The sequence below is a fragment of the Stenella coeruleoalba genome, assembly GCF_951394435.1.
Source record: "Stenella coeruleoalba genome assembly, chromosome: 10".
Taxonomy (NCBI): domain Eukaryota; kingdom Metazoa; phylum Chordata; class Mammalia; order Artiodactyla; family Delphinidae; genus Stenella; species Stenella coeruleoalba.
The window spans coordinates 11,176,699-11,194,586 of record NC_137156.1 but is presented as its reverse complement, the minus strand read 5'-3'; the positions used below and the strand labels follow the sequence as shown (position 1 = coordinate 11,194,586).

The 17,888-nt window shown below is 41.1% G+C and overlaps 1 long non-coding RNA gene across 1 annotated transcript in view; it reads left to right on the top strand.

Moving 5' to 3' along the window:
- Nucleotides 1-17,888, top strand: part of LOC307193301 — a 386,923-nt gene that overhangs the window by 102,401 nt on the left and 266,634 nt on the right. The window contains exon 3 of the long non-coding RNA XR_013830291.1: nt 16,743-17,093. This is a non-coding gene — a long non-coding RNA (uncharacterized lncRNA). The remainder of the gene's footprint in view (nt 1-16,742; nt 17,094-17,888) is intronic.

Here is a 17,888-nt window from a genome sequence, read left to right as displayed (position 1 = left end):
ATGAGCACACGGAATTTTAAAAAATAGAGGCAAAAGAGATTAAGGAGAATTTATTCATTAGGGTTTGTCTAGGTTTACAAGGACTGGATAATCCAATTTTTAAATTATTCCATGTTTTATTTGAGAATCCAGAGTAAACAAAAACGATTGTACATACACATACTTACAAATGTACATATACATACATGCATAGTCTGTGGTTTTTTTTTTTTTTTTTTTTTTTTTGCAGTACGCGGGCCTCTCACCGTTGTGGCCTCTCCCGTTGCGGAGCACAGGCTCCGGACGCACAGGCTCAGCCGCCGTGGCTCATGGGCCCAGCCGCTCCGTGGCATGTGGGATCTTCCTGGACCGGGGCACAAACCCACGTCCCCTGCATCGGCAGGTGGACTCTCAACCACTGCGCCACCAGGGAAGCCCGTGTGTGTTTGTATATAAGAAATAGAATCAACTTTTAAGCACTCGTAATAATTCCTATTATTTATTGAGTGCTTACCTCTCCATGTACTTTTTAAAACATGGTACATCTCAGTAATTTATAACAATTACTCTATTAATAAAGAGGAACTCTCTCTCTCTTTTACAGATGAGAAAACTAAGGCACGGAAGCTCAAATCCAAGTTCACAGGGTCTGTATGTGGTAGAGCTAGGGTTGGGAACCACGCATTCCAGTTCTAGAACCCGTGTTTGTTACCACGACTTCGTGGAATGGCAGTTAATAATAAAAAGAATTACATCTGGAATATGTTTAACATTTATATTTGAACATAGCTTTGCCAGCTGTTCTGAGAATATTTACTTCAAAATAAAATAGTGGAGTCCAAATTGAAGTTAAAAGGCTAAATTGATTCGAGAGGAACTACTCTTTTTTTTTTTTAAGGCTTGAAGGAAACCACATCACTTTTTAGAAGGATACGAAACATCAGTTTAAAGTAAAGTAGGCTTGTTTCAGCAAGATTCTGTTGAATTCTTGATTAAGAATTAGCTAATGCTCAGCCCCCTGCACTGTGTGTGTGTGTGTGTGTGTGTGTGTGTGTGTGTGTGTGTGTGTCTATGGAGTTCTGGAGTCTACTTTGGAGTCAACCTTATTGCTTCCATCTGTGCACTGACAGTTGGAAGGCATCTCATGACTTTGGTCTGTACATAGTTTTGCTTTTGCTTTGCCTTTGTGGGCACCGACATCTCCTAGGAACCTGGGCCCCCAAACCCTCGTGTTGGTTAGGCATGCACTTGTCCCCGAGTAACAGGACATCCAGCTCACAGTAGCTTAAACAAATATGGGTTTATTTTTCTCATGTAGCAAAAAGTCTGGAGTGAAGCAGCTGCCTCACTCCAGACTTTTTGCTACATGAGAAAAATATTGGTTTAGTTGCTCAGCATTATTCGAGTTGGCGTCTCTGCAGTGCTCTTAGCCTTTCCTTCATGTTTGTGAGGTGCAGTTGCAACTCCAAACATCCAAGGCAGGCAACGTGGGGAGCAGGCAGCAAATCTTCTTAGAAGACCTTGTGCCCTTCCCTTCCATCTCCACCTCCAGGGACTTGGCTGGGACTGGGTCACCACTGGCTGCAGAGCAGGCTGGGAATGTATCTGGGCTGCAAAGGAGAAGGACGTGGATGTGGGTGTTGAGTAGCTAATCAAGAGGTTGCCCTCGCACCTCAATAGACCTTCTAATTTAAGGAATAACCTGAATTACAGAATCGTGCAATAGATAATCAAAAAAATTTCAAGCTCAGGCTTTAAGTCAAATTAGACTAAATCATATATTTTTCTTTTATAACCCTTTTATAACATGCAGCTTGATCTCTTAAACATTTGGCCCTAAAATCTTATTTTAAATGTTCATTTTCATTGTCAGGAAGAAATGACTTCTTAAGCAAGAGTAAACCTCAGTTCACATCTTCTCCAGATGATCTCAGATTCCAGATTGTTTGATTCCAGACTAGTGAGATTTTACTACACTTCACCTATTTGAATAATGTTTATTTCTGCATCTGTGCTCACTTGGATGAGATTTACAGAGCAGAACTCAAGTAGAATTACCTTTTTCATGGAACTTTTAAAAAGTCAGCATTAACTAGTATTATGTTTCATTTTTACTCACTAGCATGTCTTCTTGGAAATGCAATTAAAACAAAATTATGCAGTCTTATTTCAAATAGGAAAATTAACACATATGGGAGTTACGTTTCTACAAAAATTCAATCCGTGTAATAAGAGGAAAAGTTAGAATAAATTGTGGGGCTTCCCTGGTGGCACAGTGGTTAAGAATCCGCCTGCCAACGCAGAGGACATGGGTTCGAGCCCTGGTCCGGGAAGATCCCACACGCCACGGAGCAACTAAGCCCGTGAGCCACAACCACTGAGCCTGTGCTCTAGAGCATGCAAGCCACAACTACTGAAGCCCGTGAGCCACAGCTGCTGAAGCCTGCGTGCCTAGAGCCCATGCTCGGCAGCAAGAGAAGCCACCGCAATGAGAAGCCCACGCACCGCAACGAAGAGTAGCCCCTGCTCACCACAACTAGAGAAAGCCCGTGCGTAGCAGCAAAGATCCAACACAGTTAAAAAATAATAAATAAATAAAACAAGTAAATTAAAAAAAATAAAATAAATTGTGGAAAACAAGCAAATAATGCTTTTTAAGGGTAACTAATAATGAAGAGGAGCAGAGAGATGGAGAGCACGGCACCCAGCTGTAGGGGTGGTTCTTCTGGGGAGGTAAGTTATGCGTTGAGGGGAAATGTACTGTCCATATACTGAGACAGTTTAACTATGCAAGAGGCACTATTAATTATGCCAGGATGTGAGGCGTAAACTGACAGAGTTTCAGGCAAGGCAGAGTAGATAGCCACCTTAATTGGACCTGGGTTTGAATCCAGGCTCAAAAATTATGGATTCATTAATTATGAGAAACTTTCATTACTTGTTATCACGTTTTTCTGAAATGTTTTGTTTTGTCCAGTATTGTGTTACATGTGTAATTTGTGAAAACGTCAATCAAGATTTTAAAAATACGGGCAATGTGAGGCTTGTACTTTAAAAATCTTCAGAAACTAAATCAATTTTGTTTTTTTATCAGTGCTACCACTTCCTGTAGCTACTCTTATAGCTTATTTTTAGTCATTCATCCAATTTGAATAATACATATTAAACCTGTATTATATATCAGATATTATACTTCTGTGCCTCTTAATCCTTATAATGACTCCAGGAAGTATTTAGTCCAATAAAACAAAACAAAACAAAACTCTGTGAAGGTAAATAACACGCCCCAAATCGCACGGCTGGTAACTGTTGGGGCTTAGGTTCAAACCCAAGTCCAGTGCTTTTCCCCTTATTGTACGGCTATTTTGAATATTGTTCAACACAAGTTATCTTTATTTTTTAAAACATGTGCTTAAAATATGTGTTGCATTCTTAAATGTGCTTTTGATTATGTTTCAGGGCCAAATTATTTTCATAGAAATGCACCTCTAATTTTATAATAGTATCAGTGGGAAAATAAAAGAGGCTGTATGGAATTTTGCTTTACTGCCAGCTCCATGGGAGAGATTGTCAGAATTATAAGCCTAGGACTTGAAGACAGAAAAAAAGTTAGCAATGCCAAAGCACTGTTGTTACAATAAAAGATATCTGAAAGTAGGAAAGCACCTTTATTTTTAACAAGATTTCTAAGAACCTTGAACTTTGCCACAGTACAGTTCATTGTAAAGTAGGTGTGATATGAAACAAGAAACATCCTGTACCTGCCAGAGGAGTTCAGTCCATTACTCAAGTCCCAGATATACTGTTGTAAGTGACCTAACTTATAGAAAGCACAATGTGAAGTGTTATGATAAAGATCTTGTCTTTTTTACACCTTTAGATATAAAGTAATTTTTTAGAAATTCCAGGGCAGTTTATCCAGCACTGAAATAAAGATGCCAGAAACAAATAGCAGCTGTTGAACCATGTACAGCAACACTGCACAACTGTTCAGGACAGGAGGCACAGATGAGCTATGCTGATAGGCTGTGAAGTGGCAACATTATTTGTGCCTTTTTTTTTTCCCACCAGTCTCGAGTTCTCCATTACCCACTCCTATAAATGATTCTACTGAAAAATGCAAAATAGCTCAGTTCATTCATTTTCCTTAAGTTCCCTTAAAATAAAACACCAGAACTGTAATCTCCTAATCATATTTCATCATTCACGACAATCGTGCATAGAGTTATGGTTGGTGAAATCTCTGAGAGTCTGCGTGGCTGTTATTGTATGAAGACCCATTTTGGGAATGGAAAAATGTGTTGATCAAGAGCAGTTCAGCACATCTCAGACTCCATACAGAAATGTAGGTCTTGGGAGAGATTTATTTTTATCCTAGAGCAGCTCTCAATTTTCTGTGACAACAATGAAGACTATTGACCTAGATGTTCAAAACAGTGGATTAATCCATTCAGTTGGGTGAAGGCCATGGGAATTGGATAAAAAGGAAACCCTTCAGTATGGAGGCTCTAGTTCCAGTGGAAAATGTCTCTGTTGGTGACTTAGCTGTAGTCCAGCTGACCGGCACGCGTGCTGAGCAGTCAGGACCCTGTGATTCTTGACACGTGACTACCCTGTGATGCTGATGACGTCGTTGACTAGCACCAAGTATCCATTCCCTTATTCAGAGGAATAAGTAGTATTTATGAGCCAAGCCATTTTGCTAAATGCTTCAGAAACATATATTTCATTTAATCTGCCAACAACTTTAAGAGATGGACATTTTTATGTTAATATTATAAGGGAAGAAGCTAAGGCTTACAGAGGTGAAGGTCTCTTGCTAAAGTCATACAACTAATGAATAGCTCAACTAAGTTTGATCTCAGGTCACTGGCTTCCAAGTTCATTGTTATCTCCTTTAGATTACCCTGCTTCTCAGTAGCTGGGTACATAAAAGAAAATTTTATGGATGAATGAGAGGCTCAAAGGCAGCCAGCAGATGAAAGCCTAAATTGAATTAGTAGGCATGAGGGGGTATAAGGTCAGTAGTCCTTGGATCAACAAGTAGTCTGTATCTCAGTCTAGCATTCCTATAAAAAGTCTGAGCTCTTGGTGGTAGTTTGTCCAAACCTTCTCTCTCTAGGGGTTCGTGTTTGGCCTTCCCCATCTTCTGCCAGCTCACTGGTGCACCGAACCCCTTTGCTGCCGTTGTGGTGCGGGAGACTCCCTTGTCAAATAGAGATCTTTACAGGGTGCATCTTTCAGATCCTAACTTTGTTGTGTAGACAACCATATGGTTGGCTGGCTCAAAGTCTCCTTTTGAGATCTTTAGCTTCCTACTTCTTTCTCTTATGACTCTGTTCTCATGTAGTATTAGAAACTGTGAGCATAACGAATGAAAACTTGAGTCTCTACTGACAGAGAAGTCCTTTCTGAAACATCTCTGGTATGACATCCAATTCTCTCCCATAGGACCTGAGTTTGTGTCTCATCTCTGTCCCTTATTAGCTGAGGAGCCTTAGCCCACTTCACCTCTCTAAGCCTTGCTGAAAAATAGCCAGCCTTTTAGGTGTCATGTGAGAGTGAATTTGGATGGTATAAATGACAGCAGTCTGGAAACTATAAAATGCTCTATAGACTTAAGATACCAGTTACCCTACAGATACTCACTCCCTACTGAGTTGCCTAAAATATATAAAGATGAAGTAACAGAAGAATCTGAAACTATTTGAGGAATTCTAATTCCAGTGGTAGTAAAAATTTTTGCCCTGGCAGGGTAGGGGCCTTCTTTGCTCCCACAGTATCTTGTATCTTCCCTTCCTTACAGAACTTATTCAATGAATTGTGGGTATCTGTTTACATGTCTGCTTTCCCTACTCGAGAACAAGGAATCAAACATACTCATCTTTTTATCCACAGCGCTTAACATTCAACATGGCACACAACAAGCACTCAATAAATGTTTAATAATATGGGTAATGTTTACTGAGCATTTACTCTAGGCCACTGTTTTAAGCACCTTACATATAGGCATACCTGGGAGAAATTTGCAGGTTCAGTTCCAGACCATCACAATAAGGCGAATCACACAAATTCTTTCTGGTTTCCCAGTGCATATAAAAGTTATGTTTACACTATACTGTAGTCTCTTAAGTGTGCAATTGCATTATGTCTGAAAAAGCAATGTACACACCTTAATTAAAAAAATACTTTGCTAAAACATGCTAACTATCATCTGAGCCTTCAGCAAGTTATCTTTTTTGCAATAGTCGCATCAAAGGTCACTGATCACAGATCACCATGACAAATATAATAATGAAAGAGTTTGAAATATTGCTGGAATTACCAAAATGTGACACAGAGGCAGGGAGTGAGTGAATGCTGCTGGGGAAACGGTACCAATCAACTTCTCAACACAGGGTTGCCGCACACTTTCAATTGGTAAAACAAGTGCAATATCTATGAAGCATGTGGTAAAGCAAAGTACAATAAAATGAGGTATGTCTGTATATTAATTCATTTAATCCTTCCAACAATAAGATCCTCTTCATTGTATCAGTGAGGGAACTGAATTCCAGGGAGTTAAGTAACCTGCTTAAAGTCATGCAGCCCATAGGTGGTGGACTCAGGCTATGAACCCAGGTCTTCTGACTCGAGACTGCTCTTAACCACTACACCTTCCTGCCTTGGAGACACTAACACTCATTGCAGAAATCTGGACAGTAAAGGGAAAGAGAGCTATGAGAAAATATATTATGTCCTTTATTATTTTATATATAATCATAATTCCACCGTCTAGACTAGAGGTAACTACACTTGGCATTTCTCCTCATTCTGTGGGTGGTATTTCGGAGAGTTGAGTTTATACTATAAATAAATGTGTGGCTATTTTTTAACTCTTTTCATATCATAATCACTTTTGATGATAAAAATATCCTTGCATAAATGGGTGGATCATTATTTAGCTACGCTTTCTCCCGTAATTGGGCACTGTATTTTGCCTCCCTGTTCTAGATGATTCTGTAACAGTTTTTGTGCATACGTTTTTGATGTGGATTATATTTTTGTGTGATTCACAGAAAAGGATATTCTTGAGATTTTTGATACACGCTGCCAAATGGCTTGCTGCGAAGATGGTATGAATCTACACCCCACCAGGAGCATCTGAGCAGGTCTTAGACGTTGGAGAGGTTTTGAAAGGGGCAAGTGAGGAGACTTGGAGATTCTGAGTAAGGAGGAGTTGGCCCAGGAACCAGTGAGTTGCCTATTTCAGAGCGTTAAGCCTGGCTGGCCTTTAATACGCCTGCTCTTCACCCAGCTAGAAGAAATGGAATGAAACAAAAGCTGCGCAAAGAGGAAGTGGAATTCCATTGTCTTAGGCTGCATCTCCATTGTCTAAGGATCTGAATGGCTCCTTCTTGCTAAGTGTGGCAGGTCATTAGGCCTTAGTTTGTCAGCAGGATGATGACATGCCTTAAGTTTCGCTAAAGAATAATGAAACACATTTCAAAGGCAAAGCAAGCCATCCAGAAAATATTCTTAGAATTGTCTCTCGTTCTGTATGTGTGACGCACACGTGCACGCTTGAACACGTGTGTATGTTGAGATGGTGGTGCGTTGGCGGCGGGGGTGGTGGTGGTGGTGGCGATCAGATTGAGAACAGTTGCCATTAAGAGAAATAACTGATCAAAGGAGTTTACTTTGCCATTTTTACGGGTTTTCCGAGCTTATTTTGTTAATTTTGGCACGCTGCGGCAAATTAGGAGCACCATGCTGAGACTTTTCCATTAATACCTGGGAGGCTGTCTCTAGCCCGTGGCGCTTCAGTAGAGAAATTAGAAATATATAATTTACTCAGTGTCTAACTTTGTATCTTGTAAGATCCCAGTTTTAAATATGCAAGAAAAGCGTTTACTTTTCTCTGCCTTTATCTTATCCTCTGAGTGGGTCTCTTGGCTTTCCTCATCTTTCTCCTCCGTCCTCTTTCTCTTCTCTTTAACCCTCTAGCAATTATTATGTCTTGACCGCAGGGCAATCATGTTTCCATCCAGGGGCTCCATTTTTATTGTTTGTCTTCGCAGTAACTATATTCACCTGTTTATATCTGTTGACTTTTTTTTTTTAAATCCCAAAGACCAAGTGTACTTTGCTTACCTTGGGTAGCAAGAAGGAAATGATCTCTCTCAGTTTTAGAAAAGCAGACGTGGCCACAATGGGAATGCCAGCCATGGAAACTACAGATTATTTATGCCAAAAAATTGCATCCTTTGACAAAAAGAATAAGAATCGTCTGGAGAGAACTGGTAGCATTGTCCTTGGGCATGTGAGGACTTTCAGTTTGGCAAGGGGCGTTGTAAATAACACCATGGGCTTCAAAATCAGATAAACCTAAATCGGAGGGCTGGCTCCACTTAACAGCTTATGAGTTTGGCAATGGTTTCTGAGTCTCAGCTGCTTCGTCTTTGAAAGGGGTATGATGACATTCACCCCCATAGGGTGGCTGGAAGGTTTAAATGAGATAAATCATGTAGACCATTCAGCACAAAGCCTGGCCTGTGTGCTCCGTAAATGGTGACTGCAATTATTTTGATAGTTATACCATCATTATTTGTTTGACTCATAAAATTTCTCACTTGCTCTGTCCTATAGTAAGGACTCTTTTTTTCTTCCTAAATGTAGCCTCGATTTTTCTGATAACCTCAACAGATGAAAGGGGAAGGGGTATCCTTTCCCAGCAACCTGTTACTAGTGTGATGAGAATTGCACATATTTCCTCCTTTTGCAATTGTTTGAGAAACAGCTGTCTGTTTCCATGGCTCGCCCAATAGTGTTTGATTGTGGGGTTAACTGATCCCTAAACGGATAGGGGAGGCCATGGAGACACCAGAGAAAATATTTATGAAGAAGAAAGCATCGCAGGCATAAATATGTATCTAGCTTGTAACAGAATCATTCAAACCAGCGCTTTGCGCTACCACCTGGATTCATGGCTGATACATTTTCATTCTTACATACTCTCTCCTAGGGTGCATACTATAAAAACAATAAAATATTAGTAATAAAAAAGGGCCTTCTGAAGATGCAGCATGTTACGATAAGTTGTAGGGCATTAACAGCAATTCTATGAAATGTAATTTGAGGCATCTATTTTCAAAAGAGCCTGCCCCAAATCTATGGCATGCTTGATTCAAATTGGCTGCTGTGGTCTTACATGTCTCCTTGATTTTTTTCTTTCATTGCTCGAGTTGGCTTGCACAATTTTTTCTTTTCCTTTTCTTCCATGATCAGTTTCCCACTTGCACAAAGCATCAGATCTTTCAAAGGCTGGTTTCTCAGTGCTTAGCAAAGCTTTCTGTCTTTCTGTTCTGTAATTCTGCAGGGTGGGGTGAAAAGCAAGACAGCTTTAAAGTCAGCAAGTCATTTTCTGTTGGTTTCTTTTTTTTATAAATTTTTGTTGGAGTACAGTTGCTTTACAATGTTGTGTTAGTTTCTGCTGTACAGCAAAATGAATCAGCCATACATATACATATATCCCCTCCCTTTTGGACTTCCTTACCGTTCATCTGTTGATTTCTTTATCCTCTTGAATCAAGACCTTAGTTCTTCTGGGTCTTGCACTATTTTAATAAATTGGCAACCCACCCACTAGGACTTTCTTCTCCTGGAATGAACTGAGTACAGGACAGTAAACTCACTTGATTATGGAACCCAGAGCCCTGGGGCTAGGTATCGGATTTTCCTGTAGGGTAACCCACCTTCCTGGCTTCTGCCATCACGGCCTACAGGAACGCTGGTTAGCAGCAGGTGGAGAGAGTGTGATTGGGTCCCATAAGTCATCCCTCCCTATGTGCCAGCCCCGCCCCCAAGAGTGAGGACTGAAAATGCCTGACCTTACGTAGTAGAGAAATGAGTCCATTTGTATATGCAGCCTCTTAGTGGGATGGAAATAATTTCCAAGTTTTAATAAATTTCTCTGCTGCTAATTTTTGAATACTTGGTGGTAGGGGTGGTAGGTGGGTGGGAGGTACCATTCATCTTGTGGGTGAGAAACTCTGGGGAAAATGACTTGAGGGGTCAGGCTGTGTATGAAGAGAAGGCATTTCAGACTTACTACTCACACAGCTTGGTCTGGAAGAAGAGAGCACAAATGCTGTGCATAAGGAGAAAACAGGGTTGGGGGATTAGTTGCTGCTCATTATTTGATGGTTAGAGGTGGGAAGTTTGGAGAGAGACTTGAAAATAGTAATATTATCTAAACTTCCTTTTTCTATATAAATTTATTTATTTTTAAATTTTTGGCTGCATTGGGTCTTTGTTGCTGCCCACGGGCTTCCTCTAGTTGTGGCGAGCGGGTGCTACTCTTTGCGGTGCACAGGCTTCTCATTGTGGTGGCTCTTCTTGTTGCAGAGCATGGGGTCTAGGCACGCGAGCTTCAGTAATTGTGGTGCGCGGGCTCTAGAGAACAGGCTCAGTAGTTGGGGCACGCGGGCGCTAGAGCACAGGCTCAGTAGTTGTGGCACATGGGCTTAGTTGCTCCGCGGCATGTGGAATCTTCCCAGACCAGGGCTCCCCTGCGTTGGCAGGCGGATTCTTAACCACTGCGCCACCAGGGAAGCCCCTATCTAACTTCTCTTGAGCGACTGCTGTGTCTCTGGGACTGTTCTACATGCTTCCTGTGTGCTGACTCATTGAATGTTCACAACTGATAGGTGTTATTGATATTATACTTTTGTGTATGTGTGTGTGTTGAGGTGAAATTCACATAACATAAAATTAAGCATTTGAAAGTGAACGATTCAGTAACATTCACAATGTTGTGCAACCTCCTCCTCTATCTAGTTCTAGAACACTTGCATCACCTGGAAAGGAAACCCTGTATCCACTGTATTCATTTCCTAGGGCTGCTGTAACAAAGTACCACAAACTGGATGGCTTAAAACAACAGAAGTGTATTGTCTCACTGCTCTGCAGGCTGGTGCTCCTAAATCAGCCGTGTCTGCAGGGCTGTGCTCCCTCTGAGACTTTGAATAGAATCCTTCCTTGACTCTCACAACGTCTAGTGTGGCCAGAAACCCTTGGTGGTCCTTGGCTTCTGGCTGTATCAGTCCAATCTCTGCCTCCATCTGCTAAAGGCATTCTTCCTGTGTGTCTTCACATTGTCTTTCTTCTATGTGTCTGTCTCTGTGTCCAGATTCCCCTTTTTATAAGGACACCAGTCATATATTGGATTAGGGCCATCCTAGTGACATTGTTTTAACTTGATTTCCTCTGTAAAAACTCTCTTTCCGGGCTTCCCTGGTGGCGCAGTGGTTGGGAGTCCGCCTGCCGATGCAGGGGACACGGGTTCGTGCACTGGTCCGGGAAGATCCCACATGCTGCGGAGCGGCTGGGCCCGTGAGCCATGGCTGCTAAGCCTGCACGTCCGGAGCCTGTGCTCCGCGGCGGGAGAGGCCACAGCAGTGAGAGGCCCGCGTACCGCAGGAAAAAGAAAACAAAAAAAACAACTCTCTTTCCAAATCAGGCCATATTCTGAGGTGTACTTGGGGTTAGGACTTCAGTATATCTTTTTGAGGGACACAATTCAACCTGTAATGCCTATTGAGCAGTTACTCATTCCTGTCTCCTCCGGCCCGTGGCAACCACCAATCTGCTTCCTGTTTCTATGGATTTACCTACTCTGGGCATTCCTTATGAATGAAATCCTACAGTATGTGACCTTTGGTGTCTGGCTTTTTCACATAGTATAATGCTTTTGAGGTCCATCAGTGCTGTATCCTGTGTCAATATTTATTTCCTTTTACGGGTGAGTAATATTATACTTGTGTTTCAAATGAAGAAACTGAGACACATAAGGTTAATTAATGTTTCCAGATTACACAAGGAGGAGACATCAGAGGTAGGAATTGGACCTGGAATAACACCTGAATAGCCTGTGTGTCCTTGAGGAGAAATGCCTCTAAGGAGCGCAGAGGAAAATGAGCACAGAAAGAGAGCAGACCAGGAGCCAGGAGAGGAAGATGGCCAAGGGTCTCTTAAGAATGGTGCCTGGGGCTTCCCTGGTGGCGCAGTGGTTGAGAGTCCACCTGCCGATGCAGGGGACGCGGGTTCGTGCCCCGGTCTGGGAGGATCCCACATGCCGCGGAGCGGCTGGGCCCGTGAGCCATGGCCGCTGAGCCTGCGCATCCGGAGCCTGTGCTCCGCAACAGGAGAGGCCACAACAGTGAGAGGCCCGCGTTCCGCAAAAAAAAAAAGAATGGTGCCTGGTATTCAGTTTTAGGTTGTTTCCTATTCCATGCTATGTAGCCACCTTCTCCTTTCTTCCCAAACCTTCAGTAAACTCTTCCTCACTTTACTCTTTGGTATTAAGTCTGCTTTGAGGAAATAATGAAGGGTGGCATCCAGAGTGGAGACAGGAATTTGGATTAAACCCAAATGGGAAAAGAACTTGAAAAAGAATAGTTACACGTATATGTATAACTGAATCACTTTGCTGTACACCTGAAACTAACACAACATTGTCAATCAACTATGCTATAATATAAAATAAAAATTTTTAAAAATGACCTGGAAAATGTAAGCCCTGGACATTTTACAAATTCATGGATGTCTGACTAAGCTATTTTATTGAAGTATTAAGGGAGAGTAGGCTCTCGGGCAGGGGTGGGCGCTGCAGGATTTAAGGACAAGCCTACATAGCTCTGTGTAATCATCTTGATGTCACCCAGAAGATGTGACATATCAGAAGTAAACCTGTCACCCTCACCACCCAGACCCACCACATCCCCATCACCTCCCCTTGGATGAGTGGACAGTAAAGTGGAATGTGTCACGAGAGAAGATGCGCAAATCATTCCTGTGCCAGGTCAGTTCCAGAACTGTCCAAAAGCTTTAAAAATTGCAAGGACCAGTTTGCCCAGCCAGAGAGATGTGGTTCTCCATGTGCAAATCAAGACTGGGACTTCTGGGAGTGAAGGCAGCATCCTGGTTTCCTAGGGCTGCTGTAACAAGTACCACAGTCAGTGGCTTCAAACAACAGAAGTTTATTCTCTCACAGTTCTGGAGGCCAGGAAAGGTGTCAGCAAGATGGATTCCTTCTGGAGGGATCTGAGAGAGAGCCTGTTCCCCTCAGATACGAGTGGCCAGGGACTAGTAATTCCTTCTGATCTATGTAGTTAATGATGGGAGAATCACAGTATCCACAGGGGATTGGTTCCAGGACCCCCAAGGATACCAAAATCCACAGATGCTCAAATTCCTTACATAAAAATGGGGTAGATGTTGGTATATAACCTATGCGCATCCTCCCGTATGCATTAAATCGTCTCTAGGTTACTTACAATACCTCATACAATGTAAATACTGTGTGAATAATTGTAAATACAACGCAAATGCTATGTAAATATTTACCAGGTGTGGCAAATTCAAGTTTTGCTCTTTGGAACTTTCTGGAATTTTTTTTCTAAATATTTTCGATCCATGGTTGGTGGATACGTCGGTCTGAATGCACTCAACTGCTGTTGCCCCTGCTGGCAACTTGGGCTATGAGCCTCAGCCCTGGGCTGACCTTGGAGCCACCAGGACATTGAGTCACTGCAGTCAGAAGGATGCATGAGACGTGGGGGATTGGGTGGGTGTGAAACACCTGCTGGAAACAGAGTTTGAGAGGTCTGTGTCACTGTGGAGTGTAGATAGAATGGTCTGAATGCTCTGGTGGTTGCCACCTCAGTGGCTTGCCATCTATTGCATTGTGTAAATCTATATGTTTTTATCTTGTGATAATACTTTTTTTTACCAAAAAAAAAGAGAGAACCCCCCCCCGCCCCCCCCCCCCCGCCAAACCAAACTCTTCCTGCCGCACTGAGCTTTGGAAAAAGGTGCACGTTTAATGAAAAATTCAGTACTTGATATCCTTTGCTCAAGAGTATTGATGAATGTGAAACTTGTTAGCATTTGCCAGCTGCTCTGGAGGCTGTGGTAATATCTGACCACAGGTAAACCCAGAAGACAAAGTCTTGTGAAAAAGCATCACCATCTATTTAAAAAATTAGTTACTTTTTAAGACAGTTATGCCTGGTTGTGTTTTTATATCACTCTGAGAAGTATGACTTTTCAGTTAGGTAAAATGATTATTCTAACAAGTTAATTTTGCTTAATTTTGCCTTCCTGTGTTCTTGTGCACAGGAAAAGTAAAGGGATATTTGTGGGATGCCTCCACTAGCAGAAGAAGAATGTCACAAACAGTTAAATGATGCAGTTTTATATCAGTTTCTTCAAGAAAAAGCCAGTTAATTTAAATAATGGTTTGATTATTTTTTTCAATCCAATTCATGGACTCAAAGCTTTTGAAAGATCATTTTGTCAAAGATATAGCATCTGACATTATTGTAGTTTATCACTTCACTTAAAAATAATTCAACAGTGAAGATTGTGGTGGTACTAAAAATACAGATTTTTCGTGGAGCACAGCATAATGGGAAAAATAGTGTTATTACTAAATTAAGAAATCTGTGGAGCAGAAATGTATTTGGAATTAGATGTAGCGCGTTCATAGTTCAAAACTGCATCCAAACAAGCTGTGATAGTCTACCAACAAAATAGAAGCTATAGTTGACAGACATTATAAATATTTTTATTTATACACAGAGAAACTGAGCTACAAAATATTTGTGATAGAGCTGATGTCGAATTAAAAAGTGCTTCAGCCTGGCAGTATGTGCTTTTTTTCCTTTTCTGCATGTTCTTAGATTTTAGAAATGTTCAGCCTTTGACGTGCTACTTTGTAAATCAACCGAAGTGTAATACAATACATAGTGACCTTTTACTTAAAAAAATATTTTTCAACAAACTAGTACTCTAAATTTTGTTTGCATTTTGTTTAAAATAAGTTGGTAATTTTTAATCAAGTATTCAAGGAATGGTGAGCCAAAAGACTTCAGCTCTGGAAGCTTTTAGGAAACTGTAACTATTGAAAACAAAATTTGTACCTACAAAACCAAAGAAGGAATTGAAGAAATTAAATAATTTTAAATTTTAGAGTAAATACTTATGCTTTGAAATATCTTACAGGAAGAACATTCTGATGGAGCTTTTATATTTAACTGGATGGATTTATATTATGTACTGGAATGGAATGAAATTGTGAAGTTCTGTGATTGTGTAGCATCTAAATTTGGCAAAACATTTTTAAAAATCATAAATAGAGACAACTTACTTGATGAGTTTTGTCTCATAAAATATTTGTCACAGTTTCCCTGAATGACAAAAGAATGGTACCTGTGAAAAGATTTGAACTGAGATAGTAACACATTTCACTAAGAAAAAAATTAGAATTGAGAATATTTATCAGAATTACTTCTTCACTTACCAGATATCTCAGCACCTGTAGAAAGACTATTTTCTTAATTAGAAATACTGCTGTCAACTGAGAAGAGTCAGTTTGTTGCCAACCAGGGTTCTTGGCCTCCTCAATCATTAGAAATTGATAAAAGGCCAGATGAGAAATTCATGCAAGGCTTTATTGGGGCCCCTGCTGCAGCAGAGGGGGAGCTAAAACAAGCCACAGATGCCCTTCCTTGCTTGTTCCCCTGCTCACCGGGGGCAGGGGGATGGGGGTTGTTGAACTGGTCCCTTATGTGGGGTGAGGGTAGGGGTGGGTCCAGGGGTCGGGCTGGAGGGGCGGCTTAGGAGGTCTGCCCGCCCCTTTGGTGGTGTTGAGTGCAGGGGGCATGCCCAGTACCCTGCTTTTGCTCCTGACACCCTGCTTTTGCTCCGGGCTCTTCAGAAGTGGCAGTTGGTCTTTTTGTTCTTTTTGTGTCTTGGTTTCCATAATTTGCCCCCAACTGACCGTGCATGCAGTTATTTTTAGTCCCTTATAGTTTCTTTGTATTTTGTTGCTCAAGGAGATGTTTGTCCAGGTGCAAGCACTGCAGCAAAGGGTCCCAGGTCCCAGCCTATCTCAAACTGATGGTGTCAACAATTTTTTTTTTTTTTTTTTTTTTTGGCCTCTGCGAGGCATGTGGGATCTTAGTTCCCCAACCAGGAATCGAACCTGCACCCCCTGCAGTGGAAGCACATAGTCTTAACCACTGGTCTGCCAGGGAAGTCCCAGCAACTTTAAATTTATAAACTATGAAATGCAACTTTGAAAAAGATTGAAGGCAATTTTATGAAAAAATAGAAATATATATTAAAAATTCATTCTTCAGAAAAATACCTGTAGCATAGCAATAGATATAGATATGACTCTAGAACTTATTACAATAAGTGTTTATGAAATAAGAATACTGTTCTGCTTATGTTATTTTTAACCTTTTAGACTACTCAATCTAAATAATTAAAAATGTTTTGCTTTAATGGATACAGATTGATTGTTTTATTTTTAGAAATGATTTTATTTTTGAAAATAGTTTTTCACTGGAATTATTTTATAGGCCTACCATTATAATAAAACCAACCTGTCAATCTATGAATGCTTAAAAATATATTTTTTAAAATTCTTAAAATATATTTTTCACTTTCAAAATTGTCCCCAGTGTGGATAATAAATTATATAGTTACATAGTAGTTAAAACAGATGCCTGTTTTTAGTGTTTTTCTAAAAACCCTGCTGCCTCATTTGTGACTTTGGGCGATGATCCACAGTTATCCATCCATTTCCAGACTCCTGAATGCTGAGAAGAGAAGACTGCCTACTGCTTCCATGATTAAGAAGTGTTTGGGCATTGGGTGTTGGATGGTCTCACTTGCTCCTTCACCAGCTCACTTTGACTTTTCTCTCCCCACAGTTGTGCCGTTCAGTAACTTCTGCGTCTCACTTGGCCAGCTCCGCATTGAGTCAGTAAGCATTTAAACCCTGGTGGCGCAGTGGTTAAGAATACACCTGCCAATGCAGGGAACACAGGTTCGAGCCCTGGTCCAGGAAGATCCCACATGCCGCGGAGCAACTAAGTCCATGCGCCACAACTACTGAGCCTGTGCTCTAGAGCCCACAAGCCACAACTACTGAAGCCTGCGCGCCACAACTACTGAAGCCCGTGCATCTAGAGCCTGTGCTTCGCAACGAGAGAAGCCACCACAATGAGAAGCCCGCGCACCACAACGAAGACCCAACGCAGCCACAAATTTATATAAAAAAGGTAATTAAAAGAAACCTGTTTATTTTGTTTTGGTAATTATATTGGCATTCATTATGTACCTTTAACAAACCATTTTATTGTTTATTTATATTACAGTATGTAGTTCCTTTCTGTGTAGAAGGAAAATGTAATTCTTTCAGTATTGTAGCATACTGCACACAAGCATATTCACTAATGAGTTCATTAAGAGTCAAGTAATTAGGTAATTGGTGTATTAAATGACATGCAGAAATCCACAGTGGGTTGTTTTATAGGCGATTAGGAATATAGGTGGTATAGGGAACACATTATTTATTTTTCCCTTTAATGTAATAGAATATGGGTTTCCGCTACCCACAAATTCCCTATCCAGTGGAATTTCAGGTACAGATTAGACTCAGATAACAAGGGCCACCTATATCTATTGAATGGTTTATTTTTTTCCAGCTTTATTGAGGTATAATTGACATATAACACTGTGTAAGCTTAAGGTGTCCAGCATGTTGATTTGGTGCACTTATGCATTGCAAAATGATCACCACCACAGGTCACACTGAGTGACTGTTTAAAATGCCAGGCACTCTTTCAGCCCTGGGGGCCTAACAGTGAACACGCAGCCTTTGTCCTTACAGAGCTTACCTTTAGTAGGGGGAGAAGGACACGAAAATAAACAAATAATATAAACTATGGCAGGTGGAGATGCGAGTTAAAGAGAAAAACAAACCAAGCTAGGGGGACACAGACAGAAGAGGGAGGTGCTGTTTTATTTAGTCAGAGAAACGGTTCAGTGGAGAGACGGAAGCGAGGTGGTGAAGC